Source organism: Eptatretus burgeri, chromosome 7 (assembly GCF_056783735.1).
Source record: "Eptatretus burgeri isolate ZD-2024b chromosome 7, Ebu_testis_v1, whole genome shotgun sequence".
Taxonomy (NCBI): Eukaryota; Metazoa; Chordata; class Myxini; order Myxiniformes; family Myxinidae; genus Eptatretus; species Eptatretus burgeri.
The window spans coordinates 107,660,609-107,684,636 of record NC_140967.1 but is presented as its reverse complement, the minus strand read 5'-3'; the positions used below and the strand labels follow the sequence as shown (position 1 = coordinate 107,684,636).

The 24,028-nt window shown below is 45.7% G+C and overlaps 1 long non-coding RNA gene across 1 annotated transcript; it reads left to right on the top strand.

Annotated features, from left to right (window-relative positions):
- The first annotated feature begins 1,986 nt into the window (after positions 1–1,986).
- On the top strand, positions 1,987–23,614 carry LOC147024058 (uncharacterized). Its single transcript, XR_015060522.1, has 3 exons — positions 1,987–2,202; positions 19,940–20,161; positions 20,299–23,614. It is a non-coding gene; the product is annotated as an uncharacterized LOC147024058 (long non-coding RNA).
- The last annotated feature ends 414 nt before the right edge of the window (positions 23,615–24,028 follow it).

The following is a 24,028-nucleotide window of genomic DNA, read 5'->3' as shown; positions in this document are numbered from 1 at the left end:
GCTCAACAATACTTTTTGTTTCCTACTTACCACTCATGCAAATATGTGTGTGTTTGTACACATATTTCTGCATAACATTTCCTCCGGGGTTTGACATAAACACAAACTGCTGACTGAGGTCGTGTCAGCAGGAGTGCTTCATTAAGCTACCTGAATGGATATTCTTATGCTCACATTCATTGGTTCATCCAAACAGTTGTCCTTGAGAAATGGCACTGCCTGAAGTGAAAGTATCAGTAGATACCACCTCCTGTTAGGTGTTATTTTCTTCCGGGACTTCTGAAAATCGACTATCAAAGTACAGGGTTTTGCAGAATCATGATAATGCTTGAAGCATACCTTGATTCCAGGATCAAATCCCATTATTTGAGGGTGATCTCGCAATTTGTGTGAGAGTACGTACACCAGGACCCCAAAATTCGTGGGGGATGCATTCTGGGAAAAAACCCCGCAAATGTGGGGGCATTGTTTCAATGGGAAATTGGGGGGGGGGGGGAGATGGGTTCCAGGGATTTCCCGACCCGCAAAAAATCTGCGAATGTCAGAGTAAAATCCGCGAGTGTTTGTCATTCTTACAATGTAGACAAGCGGGATAATGTTATTGGTTCGCGGTGGTTCCTGATTCCTGAAAAAAGGCCGCAAATGGTGACACCACCAAAGTCGGGGAATTGGTACAATGGGGAGAAGGGGGATAACGTTATCGGTTCGCGGCGGTTCCTGGTTCAAAGGGGGAAGTTTTTAAAGTTTAAAATGTTTTTGACAATTAATGCATGATTACAGTTTCATTAAAGATGCTTACAAAGAAAAGAAAATAAACAAGCTCAAATGAGCTAAGATCCTCGTCCTCTTAATGATGACGTCATAAAAACGAATATGACGTCATTGTGATGTATCAGGTTTGCGATAAATTCTCTGTGCTAATGCCTGGCTTGATTTCCACAAACAAAATTCAAACAGCTAGCCTAGTTTTGGAGATAATGGTATAAGCAATTTACATTAGCGGCGATATTATGATGTCAACTTTTTTTTCTTGGAAGAATTTCCAAAATCGGAGATGGTTACTGCTTGCGCGTGGGCTTTCTGCATATACATGGCAAGTTTCACGAAGATCTGATTAAAACTCTGGGTTGTGAAACAAAAAATGTCAAAAAAATAGGAATGACGTCATAAAAATTGATATGACGTCATAGTGATGTACCATATGTGCGGTAATTCATCTCTGCTAATGCTCTGTTCGATTCCCGCAAACACAATTCAAAAAGCTTGCCTAGTTTCGGAAATAATTTTTCCGCGATTTCCATTAGCGGAGATATTTTGACGTCATAACTTTTTTTTTCTAGGAGGAATTTTCAAAATCGGAGATGGTTACTGTCTGCACAGGGTATTTTTACATATATATGCCAAGTTTCAGGAAGTTTCGATGAAAACTGTAGGTTGTGAAACAAAAAAGTCCACAAGAAGAAGATGAAGAACAACAACGTGAGTAAGACTTAGAGATCCTGCAAGAGGATCTAAAAACGACAACACCAGGTACCGTTTCCAACTTATTGAAGAATGCATTTTAAAGTCTCTTAACCATACTGTGAAACAAAAAAACAACATGTACTGTTTCAATTTTTCATTAAACAAACACAGCACCCGTAACTTTGCAAAATGATAAAGATGAGGTGTGCCGAGTGTAATACGTCTTAAAAGTTGGTATTACCCCCTGATCAAGTGGCTGGATAAGGGAGGTGGTGTTCATCAGCAGGAACATGACCTCAACATTAGGGGGAGCGCCGTTCAGGTCTGTGGGGTGGCCAGGAGTGTCGTCAAGCAGCAGGAGTACCTTGAATGAAAGGTTCTTTCCTGACAGGTACCTCTCGACCTAAGGAACTAAACATATATGGATCCATTCCATTAAAAGTTCAGATGTCACCGACGCCTTCCTGTTTGACCTCCAGTACACGGGTAGCATCTGCTTGTGTTTTTTTTCTTCAGGGCTGGAGGTGCCGCTTGTACCTGCCGTGCCTGTGCTTGCACCACCTGCACCAGAGAGATGGTCATGCAGGAGCTCCGCCTTCTCCCGTGTCAGTGGTCCGCTTCGAGGCATACCCTTCTGAGTGTTGTCCTCGATCCTTGGGAGCCATTTTGGAAGAACAGAGCGAGAGGCAACACACCTGTCAGAGCAACGCGACGAGAATGATTGTGATCCAGGATGTGGTGAGTAGTCTGCGCATTGTTTTTGGGTGATTTTTATGGGTGATGCTGTATTCAGCAGCTGATAGTAGATGTGGTGAGTGATGTTATTGTGTAATTAGTCTATATGTAGCTCGATGCTAATTACACCAATAGATATGCTGAACGTTTCCATTCTTTAACTCACAGGACATGATGTCTTTCCTTTCTGCAGGCAGATTATGCTGAGCGTTTTTAAAATGGAACAGCTCAGGTGGTGCTGTTTGTAGCAAGATGGTGATATACACAAAGATGTGCTGAATGTTTCCATTGTGTAATGTCTGTTTGTGGCGACCTGGTAATTACTGGATTCATCAATAGATGCTGTTAGTGTTTTAATTCTGTAAGTAACTCATGGAGAATGACTTCGCAGGGAATGATGTGTTACACTGGTGAGACATCCCGCAAAACTATGTTTATCCCGCAAAACTACAGTACACGTACAGGAAGCAGGTCATGTTCACGGCTCGTGGAAGATATGTTTTTTGCGCACGTATAGTATTGTACTGTACGTACATCCAGCTGCTTTCTGCGTGGCTCATGTAAGATATGTTTACTTTTGCCACCGAAGGTGAAGGATGTTATGTTTACACCCCTTTCTGTGTTTGTCTGTCTGTCTGTGTACAGGATATCTGAAAAAGTTGGGGACGGATCCGGATGAAATTTGGTGGTCAGGTTGTGTGTTTAATAGGGATGAACTGATTAGATTTTGGTGAAGATCTGGATCCAGATCCGACTACCAGGATTTTAAAAAGTGATTCTTCACCAGTGATACAGTGCTTAACCGATATATAGCACGATATCTCAAAAAGTTCTCAACGGATTCGGACGAAACTTGGTCGACAGGTTGAGTGTGTCGCAAGGACGTAATGATTCGATTTTGCTGAAGATCTAAATCTGGATCTGGATACAATAATTATTTAATTTTTAAAGTGATTCTTCACCATTGAGAGATCGGGCCAAAATGATATAGTACTGAATAACATGATATTTCATAAATATATTGGGCCCGATATGTTCTCGTGGATCAGGCATTGTGTGGCAGAGGGATGTGCTCTACCGAGTGTCCTTCTCGTTTAGAACTGTGTTGTCCTTGCGGCTCGTGAAAAAAAAAATCGCTGTGAAAACCATGAAGATGTGGGGCAATTTCCCCCAAATGTCGGAACATGTCACAAATTATCAACCACGAATATGCAGAACCCACGAATGTTGGAACCGCGAATGTTGGGGTCCAGGTGTATGTCATAGCTGCACGGCGATGAGAGGACAGGATAACCCAAGTCCCCCACAATGCTGCAGTTGCATCAAAACAAGCAGAGCACTTGCACGAATGATTTTTGCTTGCAAAGAACCAGACTTCGAGTGCACATAAATGCGGCCTCAAGTGTGCATAAATGTTCTGCGCTGCGAGCTCGGGCCACGATTTGCAAGCAATCTGCACAATCATTGAACATTGTGGATTGTTGAGCAGATGTCCTCCTCCGATTGCAGAATCACATTTTCGAGAAAACATTTTGGTTAAGTTATTGAATGTGCAGTTTGATTGTATTTGACCTGTAACTTTGGTTGACAGATCTATGCATCTTGCAAGTCAGGTACATATTTTTTATATGAAGTCGAGGCTCGTGGAGTAGCGAGAACAAAGAACAGATCAGGATGTAACAGTACAAAAGGAACAGCAGAAAAAGGGGGAGGGGTGTCACATTAAGGATGGTTTGAGATGGTGCTGAACACCTGTTTTGAAGACCTGGTGGGAAGAATAAGATTGAAGAGGATCTGTAAGTTGGTTCCACAGGTGGGAAAAAAAGAAGAACGAATTAGTGGAGTTGACCAGTTATTCTGGATTTTGGGAATTTTATCAGAAAGGGGTTGCTAGCAGACAGTGTGCTCCCTGCAGATACCTGAGGGCAGAGGGGCAGAGCATGGAAAGACCAGAGGGTGCAACATCAGAAAAGAGGTGGTAGAAGACAGAGAGACCAACGACTTATCTGTCATGTGAAAGTGATAGGTCATCGACTCAGCTTCATCATTTTAGGATTCCAATGATCTTGAAGGCTTTGGTTTCCACAGTGTTAAGCTTAACAAGGTGTGAGGCAGGGGCATCAGCCTAGAGAGGAGAGCAGTCCTCCATGGAGCTGAGAATGATGACCCTGTAGGTGGACAAGAGTTCAGGTGTGCCAAGGAAGGACTTTGCAAACGGAGGATGTCCAGTCGGGACTGGCTTTGGAGGCTAACTTAGAAGTGTAGTTTGCCTGAGAAAGATCACGGCTGATAGTGAGGGCTAAAAGTTTTAGTGACTGAACTTTTTCGAGAGGATTGTTATGAAAGTAGATTGGAGGGTTTGCTACCAGATGGTCCTTTCAGAGAGATGGAGTGATAGTGTGAGTGTGAGTTTTGTCAGGATTGAAAAACATATTCCAAGTGTTTTACCAGCTCATGAGTCGATCAAGGTCTGCACAGAGGGAAAAGGTTGCTGCCTGCCCACCTTAAGGATGAGGGATGTTGGGTCAGAGGGTGGAGTCATCAACAAAGATAAAGAGGATTTTCCAGAGAGTTTGAGAGATCATTGATGAAGATTTGGAATATGAGTGACCCAGAACACTGCCATGGGTTACTCCGGATCCCGGTGAGAGCCGCATGTTGGCAAGTAAGTCAGTGAGCAACGTGTGGACTTTGCCAGGATGCCATAGGCAGAGAGTTTCGGAGAGCAAGACAGGGTGCCAGACTGTATTGAATGCTCGAGATATGTCGAGAGAGAGAGAGAGGGCCGTGGCAGGGACAGCCCTTTGATCTCATGTCTGACTTTGAGGGGCCCGATCCATTAATGGGAGAACAGAAGCAGCATGTCCAAGACAGAGTGACCTGGTCTGACTCCAAATTGGTGACACCTGGCATTGCGAAACAAAATGATGTGCATACGTATACCATCATGCGTTGTCTTTGTGCCAATACAAATAAAATCGGTCCGTGCATGTCTGAGATGTGGTCGTGGATGCACGCACGCATGTACACGAAAATCGAGACCAAATCCATTAGCCCCCGTTTCGAACTGTGGCCATGTTCAAACAGGAACAAGTAAATACCTGAGACAATGCTTCCAGAGTCGAAAATCAACATGTCACGTAAGTGCCCAAAAATATGAGGCGTCACGAACATTGGTTAAGCTACTCATTGGGAAAGATTATCATGTTTTAATGTTTTAATGTACTCCTCTGGACCCTTCAAACAAATTGACAGCCAGAAGGTCTGCCTCCTCTGGTGGACCGATGTTTGCTCTGTCCCATGGTCTATATCTCTTGTTGATCGTGTTTATGGAAAGTGTATTCATATCTTTCTCTGAAATTGCACCAAGGAAAAAATTGGAACTTGGCACACAGCAAGTACTCCTCATGGGGAATGAGTGGGATTTTTTATGACATCATACGGACCCTCGCTGTGACGTCATAATTGCAAATGTAGAATGCCACATCCGATCGGCATGAAAATTTTTGAGGGTCATCGAAGGATAAAATGGTCCACAGAAAAAAAAATTAATGACGTCATCGATCACGTGATTCCGCAGCCATATTGTTTTTTCTGTTTTTTTTTAAGAAAAACCTTCAAAAATCTTCTTCTCTGAAGTGGCTGGACAAATCGAGGTGAAACTTTACACATATGACCGCCTGTCCATGATGAACAAAAAGGTTCACACATATGATTCCATAGGTCACATGGTTTGGCAACCATATTGGATTTACGCTCAAACTTATTTAAAAAAAATACACCACTTATAAGAAGTCCTGGTGAAGGTGTGCAATCTCTGATTGCTTTTTTCCTTGTTGTTTATGTAAAGGTTCATTGATATCTCATGATGTACATTACTTTCGGGAAAGTACTTTGATATGTTATGTTATTTTCTTTGTATAAAACTCCTCCATGATGAACCTTCGAGAATGTATCAAACGAAACTCTTGCATTGCCTTACACTACTTTTGGAAGAAACACCTTTAAATTGTCTAAACTCTCCTTTGATTGAATGTAATAATACATTCGCTCGAATGGACCATGTGTAGTTTTCAATGAACAGCACGAATCATCTCGAAGAAAGCAACATTCTAAAATCAGATTTTGTTTTTAAAACTGATGAAACTTCATCTATAAGATTATTCAGAGACAGAGTCCAAAGTGCAGTCTCCACAATATCGGTAAAATGAGGAAAAGATAAGCTTCGACTAAGGGCACTTCTGTTTGAGATGTTATTCCGTCAAACACGATCAAAGGCTATTGTCCGACGCTTCAAACAATCACTTCTCAACATCCGTGTCAGTCCTTTTTTAAGGAGGGGGGCCGGAGGGGTGTCCGGGGGGGGTAGTTGTCAAAGAGAATTAACTCTTGGTGGTGGAGACACGACTGCGGATTTCAACAACAGAGGTGGTCCTGCTCGGAACACAAACTCCTCCAGATTTGCTCCATACATGCTTGCAGCGAAATTGTTGGGTCGCAAGTTTAACATCCTCTTTCTGAAAGGACATGTGACCTGAAATGGTGGATGTGTGGTCCGCCAGTTCCTGAGATCATTGGAAGATCAGGTCAGGTCAGGTATGGGAGCATGTGCCAGAGCAGCGCGTCGCTGTGTCCACTTTCCACTGGTACTCCCGGGGCCTCCGTCTGGCTATCCCCCAGGCAGATGCCTGGCTAAACCCCATCTCCTTGAGATGCCAATCAACCTGCTGCAACCACGAGGAACATGGTCGGCCCATTGGCCTCCTCCACTCATGAGACTCCCTCACTGAGAGAATCTGGTGAGCAGGATCAGCGTCAGGAAAACGAGCCACATGCCCATACAGCCGCAGCTGACGCTCATGGATTATGCAGGTAACAAATCTCATTTGAGTCTCTCTCAGCAACCGCTCGTTGGACACAAAGTCCAACCAGCAATAGCCAAGGATTTTCCGAAGAGACTGGTACCAAAGGAATTAAGTCTCCATTTCAGATCCTTGGTCAGAGTCCAAGTCTCACATCCATAGAGCAAGACTGGAAGCACCAAGGACCTGAAGACTCAGACTTTTGTCCTCACGCACAAGTACCGGCAGCACCACAACCCATGATCCAGTGAACCCATGAATCCCCAGGCCCGACCCAGACATCTATTGACCTCTGACTCACAGCCAGCAGAGACATGAATATCACTACCGAGGTAAGTGAATCTCTCCATGACCTCAATATCCTCACCACAAACAGGCACAGACAGGCCAGCAGCATCCAAGATGTAATTGAAATCCTGGATCTTAGTTTTGACCCAGGAAATTCGTAATCCCAGTGGCTCTGGCTCCTCATTCAGCACCTCGAGGACCTCCAAAATGATATCTAAAGTCTCCGCAAAGATGACTGCATCATCTGCAAAATCAACTCAGAGATCTTGACATTCCCAAATGATGCACCGCAGCTTGATCTCTCCGACATCCTCCCTAGAATCCAGTCCATACAAGTGCTGAAAAGTGTGGGGGCCAGTACACACCCCCTGATGAACTCCAGTAACAACTGGAAATAAGTCAGAGATGGTACCACCACATCTCACAGCATTCTCCGTACCAGAGTAGAGTTCAGACATCAGATCGATCCGTTTTGGTGGCACCCCATGAAGACCAAGAATCCTCTAGAGGGCATCCAGATTCATTGAATCGAACGCTTTACAGAGATCAACATAAGCTGCAAGCAGCCCCTGCCAAAACTCTTGTCTGCGTTCGGTGAGGATCTGAAGAGCAATCGTTGACCTCTTTGGTGTAATGCTTAACTGCTCTTTCTGCTGGTGATCAAGCAGATGGTGGCGAACCCTATCAATAATTATCTGAGCAAAGACCTTGCCCGGCACTGAGAGCAGCGTGACCCCTCGGTAGTTGTTGCAGTCTTGGCGATCACCCTTCCATTTCCAGAGAGTGACAGCAAGGCCCCTCTTCCCGTCAGGTGGGATGATGCCTGTGTTACAAGCAGAGCACAAAACTGCATGCAACGACACAATTGCAGCATTTCCACCAGCCTTGAGAAGTTCAGCATGGATTCTATAGATCCCTGGAGCTTTACCTCATTTCATCCGGTTCACCGCAGCCTGTATTTCCACAGGCGAAGGTGGACCACAGTTGATTGGAGGGTCAGCAACAAGGATTGTAACACCCCTGATGTCCAACTCGACAGCTGGTGGAACAGCCTGGTACAACCATTCAAAGTAACCGGCCCAGCGAGCCTTCACTTCGGACTCCTCTGTCAAGAGCTTACCATTCTCTGCTCTCACTGCAGTATACCGAGGGATGGGCTTGGATGAACGTAATGCGTGAAGTCCCCTGTCAGCAGGATGAGAATCCCTTGACCACAGGTGATGCTCTACCCCCTCACAGATTCCTCGCACATAGGCCTCCTTGTCCTCCCTTAGCGCATATACAGTTTTACTCCTCAGCTCCCTGAAAAGCTCAGCTCTGCCATTCTGCCTGGCCCTGCGACTCTGGTCAATGGTATCCAGTGTCCCTTGAGAGACAAAATTCTTCTTTGCCCTATGGTGAGTTCCAAAACATCCACCGGCAACATCAAGGACGGTGGTTTTGAAGGCACTCCACGTCTCTTCAGGACCTCCCAAAGCACCCAGACTCCTCAAATCTCCACTCAGCCTGTTCACAAACTTCTTAGCTCCCCTCTCATCCTTGAGTTTGCCAACATCCAGCCTAGGCTGAGATGTTACCATTCTCCTGGATTTAAGGTGCAACTTCAGAGTTGCTACAACAAGCCGGTGGTCGGAATTGAGGAACTGAGCACTCCGGTAGACCCTGCAGTTCTGGATCATCCTCCAGCGACCATCAACGAGGACATGGTCAATCTCCTTTGCCACACCGCCAGTGTTGGAATACCAAGTCCAGCGATGATCTTGTGGGCGCTGAAACCATGAACCGGCCACCCTAAGTCCATGACCTCTTGCAAAGTCAAGGAACTTGGTGCTATTCTGGTTCATAGTTCCTGACCCATGGTGACTAACACACGTCTCATAACCATCACTATCAGTTCCAGCCGATGCATTCAAATCCCCCAAGACTAGAAGTTTATCTCGTCTGGGGCACTGATCAACCACAGACGTGAGCATAGCGTAGAATGCATCCTTCACGGTGAGGTCACTTGCCTCACTCAGAGCATAAACAGAGACCAGGGAAATGAAACCGAAGGAGTGACGAATCCTTAGTCTCATAATATGCTCGTTGACCAGTGTTACCTCAATTATCATTGGAGTCAGCTTATTGGACACAGCTACAGCAACTCCTTGGGAATGGTAACCATCAGCGCGACCAGACCAATAGTAGGTGTAACCTCCCACCATGATCTTGCCGCAATCTGGTCTCCGAACCTCAGAGAGTGCTGCAATACTGATGTCCAAACGCTTGAGCTCAGATGATAACAGACACAGGTGATCATCCTCTCTTTGCGATAGGACATTCCAGGCACCCAACCGAAGGGACCACCTCAGGTTAACCCAAGGAGACCACCGTCTGGTGGACGATATCTCAGCACTACTCCCACACACTCTCCCGCAATCTGACCTGGGAATGCTATCACATGATTTCCCTCCTATCATCAAAGATTGGGGGTCCCGAAGGCTTTGCCCCAATCCCATCATCCGGTGAGCTGCCCTGCGAAGGGAAGCTGCACAGGAGGTACTCTCACAGAGTGAGTTTTCAGATTTCTTTGCTTTTTTGGGTTTTGCGGAATGAAGGATTTTACGGTGGCCGGAGTGCAAATCCTGCCACCAACCTCCTAATAAGAAGTAACCCAACTGCAGGAGGACATCCGCAGACACAGTTGGGCACTAGATATGGATGGCCGTTGGCTCACAAGGAGCTCCTCCGCCCTTTGACAGGTTTTGTTTTTAATCCTGCTGGGTGTCCATATCCAAACACCCTCCTCACCAGAAAACCTGGTGGGGGAGACGGTTTAGTCGCCAACAACCCGACCATGGAACAGGTTAGTACAGGTTTACATGATACCTGTAGCAAGTCACAGATCTAATCTGGCCTGACCTGACACACTTGTTGGGTCCTCCAGGAGAATCTCTTGAAAACGATTTTAGTAAGTACCGTACATACAAACATCTCCTCGGGTGTTTTCTGCAGCACCATCATTAATTTTCTCATCTTTCTTTACCGGTTTCAATTGGAATCATAATGGTTTAAGGAACTGATGTTTTACTTATGAATAGGATGTCAAAAAGCCATTTATCGTTTTACTTTCCATTTAATGACAGTCTGTAGTGCATGATGTCCCCCTTTTTGTGTGGTGTAAGTGGAATACTTGTAAAATTGTTGCATCTTTGACGTGATTGCTATGATTGTAATTATGATTGTTCTCCATGTTGTCATAATGATGATTTTGTTTCACGAGAGGAGATGGACAGGCACACTTTATTGGCACGATCCCCGGCCGCACCGCGAACCTCCTGGTTCTAATTAAAACATGCAGCGAGAGGTCCTTGGGAGGGGCAATGGCGTGCGGGCCATGCCAGGGGGATCAATGGCACAGTGCACCCGCCACGTCGCTACGTCTCTCATTAGGCCAAGGCTTGACTGCCAAACGCAATTGACGTCTCCGCGTAATGCGATCCAGTGCAGTTATTGCGCTTCGTCTCTCATTGGGGAACCAGCGTTTGGGCTCAATTACATTCCACGTACAACCCTGCCGAGTCCTTTTGTTGTATGTCAGTGTGTGTGTGTGTGTGTGTGTGTGTGTGTGTGTGTGTGTGTGTGTGTGTGTGTGTGTGTGTGTGTGTGTGTGTGTGTGTTTGTTTGTGTGTGTCGTTTTTGCGCACAAATATATCCCAAAATTGAACCACTCATTCTTGATTTTTAGGATTATGGTTAAACCTTAACTATTGGATGAACAAGTCGAGACGTATTTAGGACAAATTTTGATCCTAAACTGGTAGTTTTGTCAGTAACTCAAACGAATTTCGATTTCCTCTGCCTGTAGGAGTGGTAGGACCGTATAAATGAGCGCATTTCAAGATGAACACCATGTCTGCCTCGAGGAATGCTCAGACGTTGAAATTGAACCCATTTCAGGACGGACAAGACGTCTACCTGGAGCAATGATCGGACCTCGGAGAGAACGTTTCAGGACGGACACGGTTTGTACGTGATGGTCAGCGCAGTCACCAAGGCGTGAACGTTTGTGGAAATGAAGAAATGAGGGCGCACGGTCGCTCGAGCCATTACCTATTTACATGGCTTAATTCTAGCAAATCGAAGCAATTTTCGGTTCGCTAATGAAAAATGCACCAAGTTCGCCACAATTTCGTGCCTTTTAACCAGCGGACCCTCCACTTGCCCCCTCTTCTCTTCCCAATCTCCCCTTCCCCCACACACTTCCCCCACATCCCAGCATCATAAGCACCTTTTATGAGGGTCATTTATATGTGTATATTTGTTTCCAATCGAGTATCTCATTGCCGAATTGAAACAAGCATTGCCAATCATGGCTTATAGCAAACTCACTAACTGAAGTCATTACGGAAATAAATTAAACTCTAAATGGGATTGAGGTTTCGCTAATTATATACTGGGGAAGATTGGGGGGGGGGGTAAGCTCAATTCGGGTTATATATCTTAAGTGTTGTTAGGAGCAAAATGAGCTTATGGATTGTAAACCATGATGATGATGATGCTTCTGAGGGAGCACACTTTTAGCTGTCAGGTCTGGGTTCGATTCCCGATGCAACTATGAGCTATCAGATTGGTACTTCACAGGCAATGTTGCCCTTGGATGGGACCTTAAGCCAGAGACTTATCTGTGAGTATTGGTTGCTCGATGGAGGTTAAAGATCTCTTTCAGAAACAACAGGCCATTGTGTGACGGCACACAGTTTAAATTGGAATTAGATAGGTACCTGGAAGTTTTGGAGATAGAGGGGTGGAGGGATGTTGGCAGTATTTTTAGGTAGTTTGAGCATTGATGGGTGATTGGGTTTATGTGTACGGAGTGCTGTTTCTGGGGTGTCTCGTTAAGTTGTATTGTGTGGTTGATGATGTTTTTATTTTATTTTACCCAAACCCATGCCCCCCCCTGAAAAAAGGAAAAAAAACATTTGTATTTTAAAATTTTTAATCTTGTGTTGATAAATTGTTGTGGTGTTGATATGGCACAGGCATGATGGGCCGAATGGCCTCCACCTGTGTCTAATTTCCTTGTAATACCCTGAACAGATTCCAAATTTCTTCTACGACCATCTCTACAAAGTCAAACCCTCGATTTGGTAACCTGGCACCCCTTCGTCCAGTCTGGACCAACGGTACCGCCGATTCAGTGCCATCTGTGGGTTACGGCAGGAATTTAGAATTTGGCCATGATGCTGGCGAGAGCTCGCCGACTCTTCGTGAAGGACACCACTGGATATTTACCATCCACCGACTAATGCCAGCAGATGGGAATCCCATTTAACATCCATCCGAGGGACTGCACACATATTGATGAAACACCAGAATGACAGTTTATAGCTCAATCAGGATTCATACCAAGGCTAGACAGCTTAGTGGTGAGTGTGAGATTATTATTGCCAATGTGTGAATAACCACGGTCAAGCTGTGAATGAGGGTACACGAAATACACATTATCCTGGGATAGTAAATCGCCTAAGGATGGCATAAAGGGAGAGCGAGGGAACCGAACAAAGAGTGGACGATGTGCTGAAAGGGTTTGCTGATTGGTCTCCACACTGGGGGCAGCACTGATTGACTAATCAGAAAATGGCTGCCTGTCTCTCTCTCTCTCCAGCTGCAGTGACACATGCTGTTCTGGCATGCTGCAGAACTTATAACTACAATCATAAATAATAATTATCATCAGCATTGAGCTGAAGGATTGTTCGGACTGCTTGACCGAATCAGATGGAGGATTCAAGGTCGTGCCAGCTGACCAGGGTTCAGTCGAGTTTGAGTTAGGTACACTGGGGGGGATCATCCATTTCCATGTCCTTGTACATGGTGGATTGTCTGTCTACCAGGTAGTCGCTTGAGAACTCCGATATATTGTCTCCCAGTCACCGTGAAAGTTTAATCGATTTATATTTCGATACAACCTTGGCTCCAGGGTCCGACAACAACAAGGTTCCAGGCCTACACCACTCGATCTTCTCACTGAAGATTCCATTCGTGATGGAGCACTCACCTTCCCTTAGTTTTTTTTTAACTGTTTGCTTCCTCTGTGACGTCACAACGGTGCCTGGATAAATTACCAGCACACTTATTCTGATTAGAAAGGACAAGGAAATAGCAATAAGATGGACCAGTACCACCCCAGGCTGATGTTCACATCATGAAAGCTGTCAGACCATCCGATGATGGGTCTCACTTTGAAGCACAACATAACTGATCAGACCGACGTGCCTCCTTTTTGGTAGGGCCTTGGGCACGGGGTCTTCGCCACCATCATTGCAATCCAAAAACTCCTTTCCTTGCCACCCGAAAAGACTTGAACTTCGCTTGATGTGTGACCTGAATGGCCGGATGACCCAGCTATATGGACTTGGTTCGTTTCGACTTTCTCTTTTCTAATTTTCTAATCTAACTTTCTCTTTTTTCTGAACGAAAGATCAGCATTTCTCTTTTTGTGTTAGCGTGTAGTCATGTTCCTGGGCGATAAGGTTATTATAGCTCTTCATTCGTTTTTACCAGGGTGAATAGTCATTCATCCATTTTACTCCCGTACAAACATTCATCGTTTTGTGCTATCCTTCGCTTCCTTCGATACGGAAAAGCAGTACCGAGGACCCTGGAATATTCCAGGACCCGTGGTCCTGCTTTTCTATATTCAGGAGAAACTTGAAGTTTAAATCATTACCTCTATCACCGAAGGTAGACGGAGGTAATGTTTTCACTCGTTTGTCTGTTCATCTGTCTGAGCAGGATATTTAAAATTATGGACGAATTCGGACGAAACCTGGTAGACATGTTGGGTGTGTGACAAGGACAAATTGATTAGGTTTTGATGAAGATCAGGATCCAGTTGCTAGAATTAAATATACAAGTACGGGCCCGTATGGGCCGGCCCATAGGTGCGTAAACGATGACTGGATTGGGGCATTATTTCAATTAGATTGGACCAACCGTATCATAAATGGCCATAACTTGGGAAACACCTGGGAAACATATTCAGGTCTCCAGCGTCAATTGTGACGTCATATCAAATGAAGAAGAATTGTGATGCCCCCTCTCTCTCGCCCCCCTCGCTCCCCCCTAGTCTCGCCCCTCCTCTCTCCCCCCTCCTCTCTCGCCCCCACTCTCACCCCCTCTCTCGCCCCCTCCTCTCTCCCCCTCTCTTGAATTGTGACGCCCCACTCTCTCTCACCCCCTCTTTCCACCCTCTCTCCCTCCCCTCTCTCACCCCCTCTATTTCCCCCTCTCTCTCCCCCTCTCTCCCCCTCTCTCCCCCTCTCTCTCACCCCTAGTCTCACCCCTCCTCTATTCCTCCTCTCTCTCCCCTCCCCTTTCTCCCCCCTCTCTCTCCCCCTCTCTCTCCCCCTCTCTAACCCCCCTCTCTCACCCCTAGTCTCGCCCCTCCTCTCTCGCCCCTCTCTGTCACCCTTCTCCATCACCCCTCTCTCTCACCCCCACTCCCACCCCCTCTCTCACACCCCCCTCTCACTCCCCCTCTCTCCCCCTAATCTCGCCCTTCCTCTCTCCCCTCCTCTCTCGCCCCTCTCTCTCATCCCCACTCTCATCCCCCCCTCTCCCGTCCCCCTCTCGCGCAGATATTGTTCGACAGATAAATGGCCGTAACTTGGGAACCGCTTGTCTGATTGATATCAAACCTCGAAAAGGCACATCCGCAGGTCCCCAGCAATATTCCTGGCAAGTTTCAATCGTGCAAAAGAAATAATAATAAATAAATAAATAAACATTAATTGTGACGTCATTTGTGATGTTATAGCACCGTGTCTTGTCATTGGTCGACAGATAAATGGCCGTAACTTGGGAACCGCTTATCCGATTAATATCAAACCTTGAAAAGCACATCGGCGGTGCCCCGGCAATATTCCTGCCAAGTTTCAATCAGATCGGACCGTCGATCGTGCAAAAAATAAATAAATAAATAAATAAACATTAATTGTGATGTCATTCGTGATGTTATAGCACCGTGTCTTGTCATTGGTCGACAGGTAAATGGCCTTAACTTGGGAAGCGCTCGTCCGATCGATATCAACCTCGAAAAGGCACATCTGCGGGGCCCCGGCAATATTCCTGGCAAGTTTCAATCCGATCGGACCGGCGGTCGTCGAGAAATGGCGGTCGCAGACAGACAGGCAGACACACACACACACACACACACACACACACACACACACACACACACACACACACACACACATTGCTGGAATTATAGATACTAGTACGGGCCCATAGGGGCGGGCCCGTAGGTGCGTAAACGACGACTGGATTGGGGCATTATTTCAATTAGATTGGACCAACCGTATCATAAATAGCCATAACTTGGGAAACATACTCAGGTCCCCAACGTCAATTGTGACGTCATTTCAAATGAATAAGAATTGTGTTGTCCTGTCATTGGTCGACAGATAAATGGTCGTAACTTGGGAACCGCTCGTCCGATTAATATCACACCTTGAAAAGCACATCCGCGGAGACCCGGCAATATTCCTGGCAAGTTTCAGTCAGATCGGACCGTCAATCATGCAAAAAAATAAATAAATAAATAAATGGATGAGCTGGGGGGAGAGCGAGGAAGTTGTGGGGAGCAAAAGCAAAGGTACCTGGTGTTGCCAGGCAACGCTGGGTCCCTCCCTCATCCCACCTCACCCTCTGCCTCTTCCCACCCCACCCCCATCCCGCCCTCCTCCCGCCCTCTTCCCACCCACTCCTCCCACCTTCTCCCACTGCTTCCTTTGTCTCCCCCCACCCCTTCCCCTGCCTCCTCCCACCCCTTCCCCTCCCACCTCCCACCCACTCCTTCCCCTGCCTCCTCCCAATCCTTCCCCTGCTTCCTCCCACTCCTTCCCCCACCCCTTCCGCTCCCTCCTCCCACCCCTTCCCCTCCCTCCTCCCACCCACCCCTTCCCCTCCCTCCTCCCACCCACTCCTTCCCCTCCCTCCTCCCACCCACTCCTTCCCCTCCCTCATCCCGCCCACTCGTTCCCTCCCGCCTCCCTCCCACTCCTTCCCCTCCCTCCTCCCACCCACTCCTTCTCCAGTCTCCTTCCACCCCTTACCCTGTCTCCTTGCACCCCTTACCCTGTCTCCTTCCACCCCTTCCCCTGTCTCCTTCCACCCCTTACCCTGTCTCCTTCCACCCCTTCTCCTGTCTCCTTCCACCCCTTCCCCTGTCTCCTTCCACCCCTTCCCCTGTCTCCTTCCACCCTTCCCCCTGTCTCCTTCCACCCCTTCTCCTGTCTCCTTCCACCCCTTCCCCTGTCTCCTTCCACTCCTTCCTCAGTCTCCTTCCACCCCTTTCCCAGTCTCCTTCCACCCCTTCCCCAGTCTCCTTCCACCCCTTCCCCTCCCTCCTCCCACCCACTCCTTCCCCTCCCTCCTCCCACCCACTCCTTCCCCTGTCTCCTTCCACCCCTTCCCCAGTCTCCTTCTACCCCTTCCCCAGTCTCCTTCCACCCCTTCCCCAGTCTCCTTCCACCCCTTCCACAGTCTCCTTCCACGCCTTCCCCAGTCTCCTTCCACCCCTTCCCCTGTCTCCTTCCACCCCTTCCCCTGCCTCCTCCTACCCATTCCACCCAACCCCCTCCTCCAGAGTCCCAGGTGGTGGCTTATGTGTTTATAAGTTATGAATTGTGAGACATTAACTGTTGAAACACTCTCATAAGGTGCAGCATGGTAAAAAAAAAAAGTGATCCAATGAAGTTTCATCGCAATTAACGTTGGGACCTCAGAGGAGTAGCATCACAAACAAACAAAAACGTTTAATTTGTCATTTTTTATTTTGAAGATAGCATGTCTCGAAACTCCTCATGAAATGAAATGACATCCTAAATGAAAGCAGATCGCATAAAAAGGGGAACAATAGGATAGCATGTAAAAAATTAAAAAAAATTAAAAAATCACACCAGGCGCCGCACGACAATGCGGGGCGCACACTTTGTGCTTTGATACATCGACCAGTTATTACAAAGGAGAATAGGATATATATTTTGTTGTGTTTTGCAGAGTGAACTGTGCACTGCATTGTGGGATAGCACAGGTGACTGAATGAACAAACACACACACATTCTCTCTGAGAACAACAGAAGTTGAACAGCTTGGTCCATGATCCGTGATCCCTTAACGAAGCAGAGATGGATACTTTGAGTCATAAGAGGACTTTGTTCCATCTCCTGAAACTCGCAAGTGGAGATAACAACTATTGACACACACACACACACACACACACACACACACACACACACACACACACACACACACACACACACACACACACACACACACACACACACACACACACTTCTTTTTTTTTGGCCAGTGAATTTTAACACTACGTAGTGTGGGACGGTGTACGTGACTGAACTGCGTATGTAATACCTCCTCATTCACTTCACCTTACCAACTCGCTCACTCGGCACTGCCTCGTCGTGAAATGAATGAGGCCATAACATGTTCACCGTTTGAGCTTTTGCCATCAAATCTTCAACAAACTTTTATCAGGAGAATATGGACAACACAAACTAATATAATGTACAATTTTTTTTTAACCGTCGCTTTCACCAAGTTTAGTTCGAATACAAAGCGTGGTGGGGGGCACAGACGGGCTTTGCACTTTTCGATGCTTTGTAGTTTAGATTGTGATTTTTTTTTTCTTTTTTGTGCCTCTGTATATAATACTGGATAAGAAGATTTAATTAATTAGTCACTTTATAATTACGATACTCAAATCTCGAAGTCTCTGCACATTGTCCGCGTATACGAGAACATTCCACGTTGTACGTCCGATTCCCCCTCATCCCAATCGATGGACCCAATGGTTTAAAAGTGTGACAACCATTTTCACGAAGTGGATGATTTCTCAGTGAATGTTTGTTTGTTTGTTTGATTTATTTTATTTTATTTTATTTTATTTTATTTTATTTATTTATTTATTTATTTCCTCCGTGCAATGACGCTCACCCACGGATTTTGAAGCCTTGTAAATCACTGTTGCAGTGCTTGAGTTTAAGTGCCTTTTGTTAACGTCAATGAATCCTTAATGGATCCATTATAAGTCTGTCAACGTTTTCCACCAGCCGGTGCATAAGCTGTAGTCAAAGAGATGTGTTTATACCTTTTACTGTTTTAACTTTAGAACGATGTAGTTAAAACGTATGGTGCGGCTCAGCATGGTGCAAATGCTTTTATTACTTTATGCATAGAAATAATGCTTTAACCAAAGGAGGAGGAAATTCCCTTTGCACTGATGTTCTCATGTTTGAATGTACCATGGCACTATAAAGGCCGGGACTCGTTTGGTTTGATATGAAAAAGGTCTGATTTCACAACCTCGATAGATCAGTGCCTTTTTCACAGAGATGTCAAATCATGCAAGTTGCTGCCTTGTGGTGCAAACAGCTTCCTGGCAGCAATTTAAATATTAATCACTTCCACCACAGCAAGCATGATTGTTCAAACTGCCCTTTGGTGTTAAACGACTCAAACTGCATCTATTCTCGCGAGGGATACAGCAATCCTGCCTTAGTTTGTGCTCTCCTGTGCGGGCCTGGACCCACCTGCGGTGGTGTGAATTCTTGAGCACCATGTCCCATATTGAGTACTAGTCGAACGTACATGTCCAATCGTGTTTCATGACGGAGCAAGGGCCACCAGGAAACCCTCAACAATGATATACTTGCACACAATTGTTTACTAATTTAGTATAGAAAGGATAACTACATGATTGCTGTCTAGGCCTAGTCAATCCCTGTCAAACTCTCTTTGATATGAGTGGCTCGGCCTTCTCTCTCTCTCTCTCTCTCTCTCTCTCTCTCTCTCTCTCTCTCTCTCTGTCTCTCTCTCTCTCTCTCTGTCTCTCTCTCTCTCTGTCTCTCTGTCTCTGTCTCTGTCTCTGTCTCTGTCTCTGTCTCTGTCTCTGTCTCTGTCTCTGTCTCTCTCTCTCTCTCTCTGTCTCTCTCTTTCTGTCTCTCTCTCTCTTTCTGTCTCTCTCTCTTTCTGTCTCTCTCTCTTTCTGTCTCTCTCTCTTTCTGTCTCTTCTCCACCCTACGTCCACCCTGACTTGCTTTAGGCACTGTAATCTGGTTCCTTTCATGCAGCCGCGGAACAAAAGCAAAGGCAGAATCAAAGCAATCAATTTTCGAGCAGCTTCTGGCCTGCCGGGATTGATTTGCTAACCTTGTTTGCTTCCTGCCCATCCATTTAATTTCGCCGATTATTCTTGCCCCCACAGCCAAACTCTGGAGTTAATAATCAGCACCTTTTGCTTTCAGGACCTTGAAAGAATGTGTACTTGTATTTATTTCATTATTTTCTCACTTGACATGTTCTTTGCCTCTGCTTGAAATAAATTGAATTGAAATAAAGAGCAAAAATCCGTAGTTCTTTTTCTGTACTTTTGCTGCCTGACTGACGAGGTAGTGTCAGTAAACTTGTGGAACGCAGAACGAAAAGGATGTTACAAGCATTGGATAGGGGATAGGCAATATGAGGTTTGCAATGTGATCCGTTGATTGTAGAAGTGCATCAACGTGTCTTTTGTCCATGTCTTTCAGGCTGGCCATTTTGCAACGCTATGGACACGGCGCAGAATTTTTGCTTTTGTCCAAGCTTTCTGCCAATGGGAATGGTTTCCTGTTTAAGTTGGAAGGACTGGAGGAGGAGCTGCTTAAGGTGAAAGAAGCATGCTCCCCGTGGTCACACCTATCATCCCCTCCAGCCCATTTATGCAGGGATGGAGCAATGCTACACTTGCATGGAGGAAGCAGGGTGAAGAGGTGCTGTTAAAATGGGGGAACTTGTAAAATAAAAGTCATGGAAAATGCGATGTGAACCTCGCTCTTTCTCTGCTCATTGGGGTCAGTCACTGTCGTGAATTAATCACCTTTTATCTTGTGGATGTGCTCCATTGCAGGAGCATGCCTTTGGGGTGTATCCTCAATGCAGTGCCAAGTTGAACAAGTACCCGTTTGAACCACCTGGACCAGTGATCACAAGCTGCTTTTCTGATGCTTTCATTCTTCTTGAAGGCAAGGCACATTCCACAGGCAGCTTCTATCATTGTGTGGCACCCGTTGCACAAGGGCAAGACGACAGCTATGCATGCACATACTTACACCCATTTGCACATTGTTTGTCTGCTCTGAGCAGTCACATTATAGGGCGGGTTCTCTGATGCACTTCAGGTGTTTCTCACCTTCACGCTGACCAATATTCTCCCTGATTCGGAAAGGAGAATGCCACAGCGACTCCTCAAACTCTATGGCAAGCACAACATTGATAGGTTAAACTGTCTTGAGGGTCTTGGTGGTGGTGGGGGTGGGGGGGGATGATAAATGATAGCTAAGACTGTCAATTGGACTTTGAGTTGCATGTCACCTCCCAAACCCGCTGCCTCCCAGCCATTTGTAATATGTACACGGTGCCGGAAATATTTCACCTATTATTCACGAAGGAGAACTGTGGGATCTTTAACATCCGCCAACTAATGCCGGCAGAAGGGACGCCAGTTTAACATCCATCCAGGGGCCGGCAAACACATCAATGAATCTCCTTGCCGTGAAACACCGGGATGACAGTTTATAGCTGACTCTACATTCTCATCAATAAACAGTACTGTTCGAGCTGTAATCTTGCTAAAATGTCTGTAAAAACACTATTTGGTATGGTATATCCTCTGCTGATGGCAGGTGTGGTCCAGCTAGAACCTCCATATCCATTTCCTGCTATATTTTAATCACTGAACATTTGAAGCATTCACTGTGATCACAGGAAACCACATACTATCAGGATTCGCTTTGTTGCATGTAACTATTGATGTTAAGCTGGCCGTCCTCTGCTAGCAACTCGCTTATGTCGTTCACAAAGAGTTAGGCCATCATATACCCGTCATATGGTATATACCCGTCGATGAAGGCCATCATATACCCGGAACAAGGACAGATTCCATATCCCTGTGGCAATCTGAGGAAGTGGAAGAACCACAACAGCCATGTCCAAGATACGATGCAACCAGTCATCAGATGTTGTGTATATATATGAGGGAGGAGAGAGAATGGAGAAAAGAGAGGAGAAGGAAAGAGTGAGGGAAGGAGGGGGGAGATGTGACCAAACTAATTGCCAAACGAAAACCATTTTTGAGCTTCAGTCTTAGACCTCAAGCTTTATGCAAAGGCAAAAAAAAATGACAAAACTTCTTCTTCTTAAGTCTCCTCTTTTGCCAAACTCAGATTACATTGATGCTCAGCTTCCATTCTTCTCAATTGTGTGCAGTTCCTCTCTCTCCAGGCACATATCCGACTTCAGCATGTTGATGTAGTTGACAGATCGTCTGCCCCACTTTGGGCATCCATGTTTTGGTGTCCAGAGTATAAGATTGGAAACTAATTCATTTTTTTTCAGGAGCAGCAGTGCACAGCAATCCTGAGATGTCGTCTTTCAATTTTAACCAACAACCCTGAAAGCAAACAATTGAGCTGAACGAAGAAGTTGAGTCTGGCATCCATCAAGTCCCTTCTTGTGGGTCACAGTGAGGGTTCATGCTTCACTTCCATAAAGCAGGACAGACTGAACTGTTGCCATGAACCTCTACAGACCAGACTCGACTGTTTCCATGGTCGCGGTGATGGTCCATGCTTCAACAATACTTGGAAACTGTTGTTCCTTGATCCGCCAAGCGATTGTCGACTTCCATATTCTTGAAAGTTTGTGGCAAGCTCTCCATGTGGCAACTTTCCTTTGTTTGTCATCCTGAGCAGTTGTATTAACTGAGGAACCAATATCCTGAGTTGTGTTAACTGAATAACCAAAATCCTGAGTGGTTGTGTTTCCGTGCTTTGTTCCCCCCTTCCCCCAACAAGTGTCTGCAGGGTGCACGTGGTCTCGCAGGAAGCTTCTTCTAGTGAGGCTTCCAGAATCCAGAATTACTGCTCACCTCCACTCATTTGTTCCTCTTTTTACCACCTGTGGAACCGACTTCCACATTCTCTTCAATCTCATTCTTTCCACCAGCTCTTCAAGGCAGCTGTTCACCACCATCTAAGATCATTCCCAATTCAAAAGCAAGATCTTTTCTTCACCAGTTAAACCACCACTCACACTGCCCCCATAAGTTGCTCCTCTATCTATCTTGTCCATCCCTTGCGTTCTCCCCTGCCCCTCATCGTTACCCACATCCCTTGTTCGTCCATCTCCATCAATTTTCTCTCTCGGCCCTGCTATTGGCATTTCCTCCCTTCTCTTTCTGCTGTTCCTTTTACTATGTTGCTTCCTGATCCGTTCTGTGTTCTAGCTCTTTCATGAGCCTTGACTTTGTATTTAAAAAAAAAAGATAGTTGAGGTCATTTACTGTCTTGTTTTATTCCATTATTTGATTATGATAGAGAACTGTCTCGGCTGGTTCAATGCCATCACTTTTGTTCTATTAGCATTAATTGTTGGCCCTATTTTACCGGTGCTTCTTTCGACTCTCCAGAGACGTTTTCGCACTTGCTCAATTTCTTCTGATAACATTACGTCATTGGCAAAGTCAAGATCAATAACAACCTGAAGTTTGACTCTTCTACTTTTTCTTCATTCTATTTGGAACCTTAATTCCTATGCCTTGCCTTTGATAGCTTTTCTGAGTCTGTAATCAAGCACTATGGTAAACAGGTAAGGTGCGAGGTTGTCTCCGTGTGGTATTCCGGCTCAAATTTTAAATGACATGAAGGATGCTTTTTGCATTCCTTGATTTGTATACCCAAACATGCCATCAGATTGGAATGACCAATCAAATGGAAAGAGAGCCAGGTGACAGAAATCCTCAAACAAAGATGTATCTCTCTGCATTGTCATTTTGAGATCTCCTAAGAGGGTTCAGAGCATCATCACATGAGTCATTTGGGACCATATGCTATGAATCGGCAAGTTATACACCATTGGTGGAATAGCTTGCGTAGAGGAACTTTCTGATTATGATGTACGTACAAACATTTGTTTGAATGGAAAATGCAGTCATCTCGTCCATGCGTCATATTGTTCCTCATGCCGGCGCGAGGTACTACAAGATTCCATTGGTGTCGTAAGAGATGATAATAATGACAAGAAGAGCATTTAGTGGTGTTCAGTGGCAATTATTTGTTTTCTATACATCAATATAATGGCTGTATGTGTATTGGCCTCTTTCCCAAATAAAGAGATGAGCCTGAGCCAGGTAATGCTGTTCTGGACCAACACCTGGTAACATGTTTGTTCACACTGATTCTACATCTTGGCTACTTCTCTCCTTTCTTTTGTACAGATTGTGAGTAGCTCTTACAATACTCAAGATATCCAGAAACAGTGCCTCCAGCAGGACACACACCTAATCACGTTTCCAACTGCACACAGATGTTCCTGCATTACGAAAACATCCAGGTGCTACCATGCCTCACAGGTTTCTGTGATCTTTCTGTATTGGAAACATCAGGGCAACAATTGGGCACAACCAGAAAAGGATGAATCAGAGAGAGAGAGAAAAAGAAAGAGAGAGAGAGAGAGAGAGAGAGAGAGAGAGAGAGAGAGAGAGAGAGAGAGAGAGACAAGAGAGAGAGACAAGAGAGAGACAAGAGAGAGACAAGAGAGAGAAACAAGAGAGAGAAACAAGAGAGAGAAAACAAGAGAGA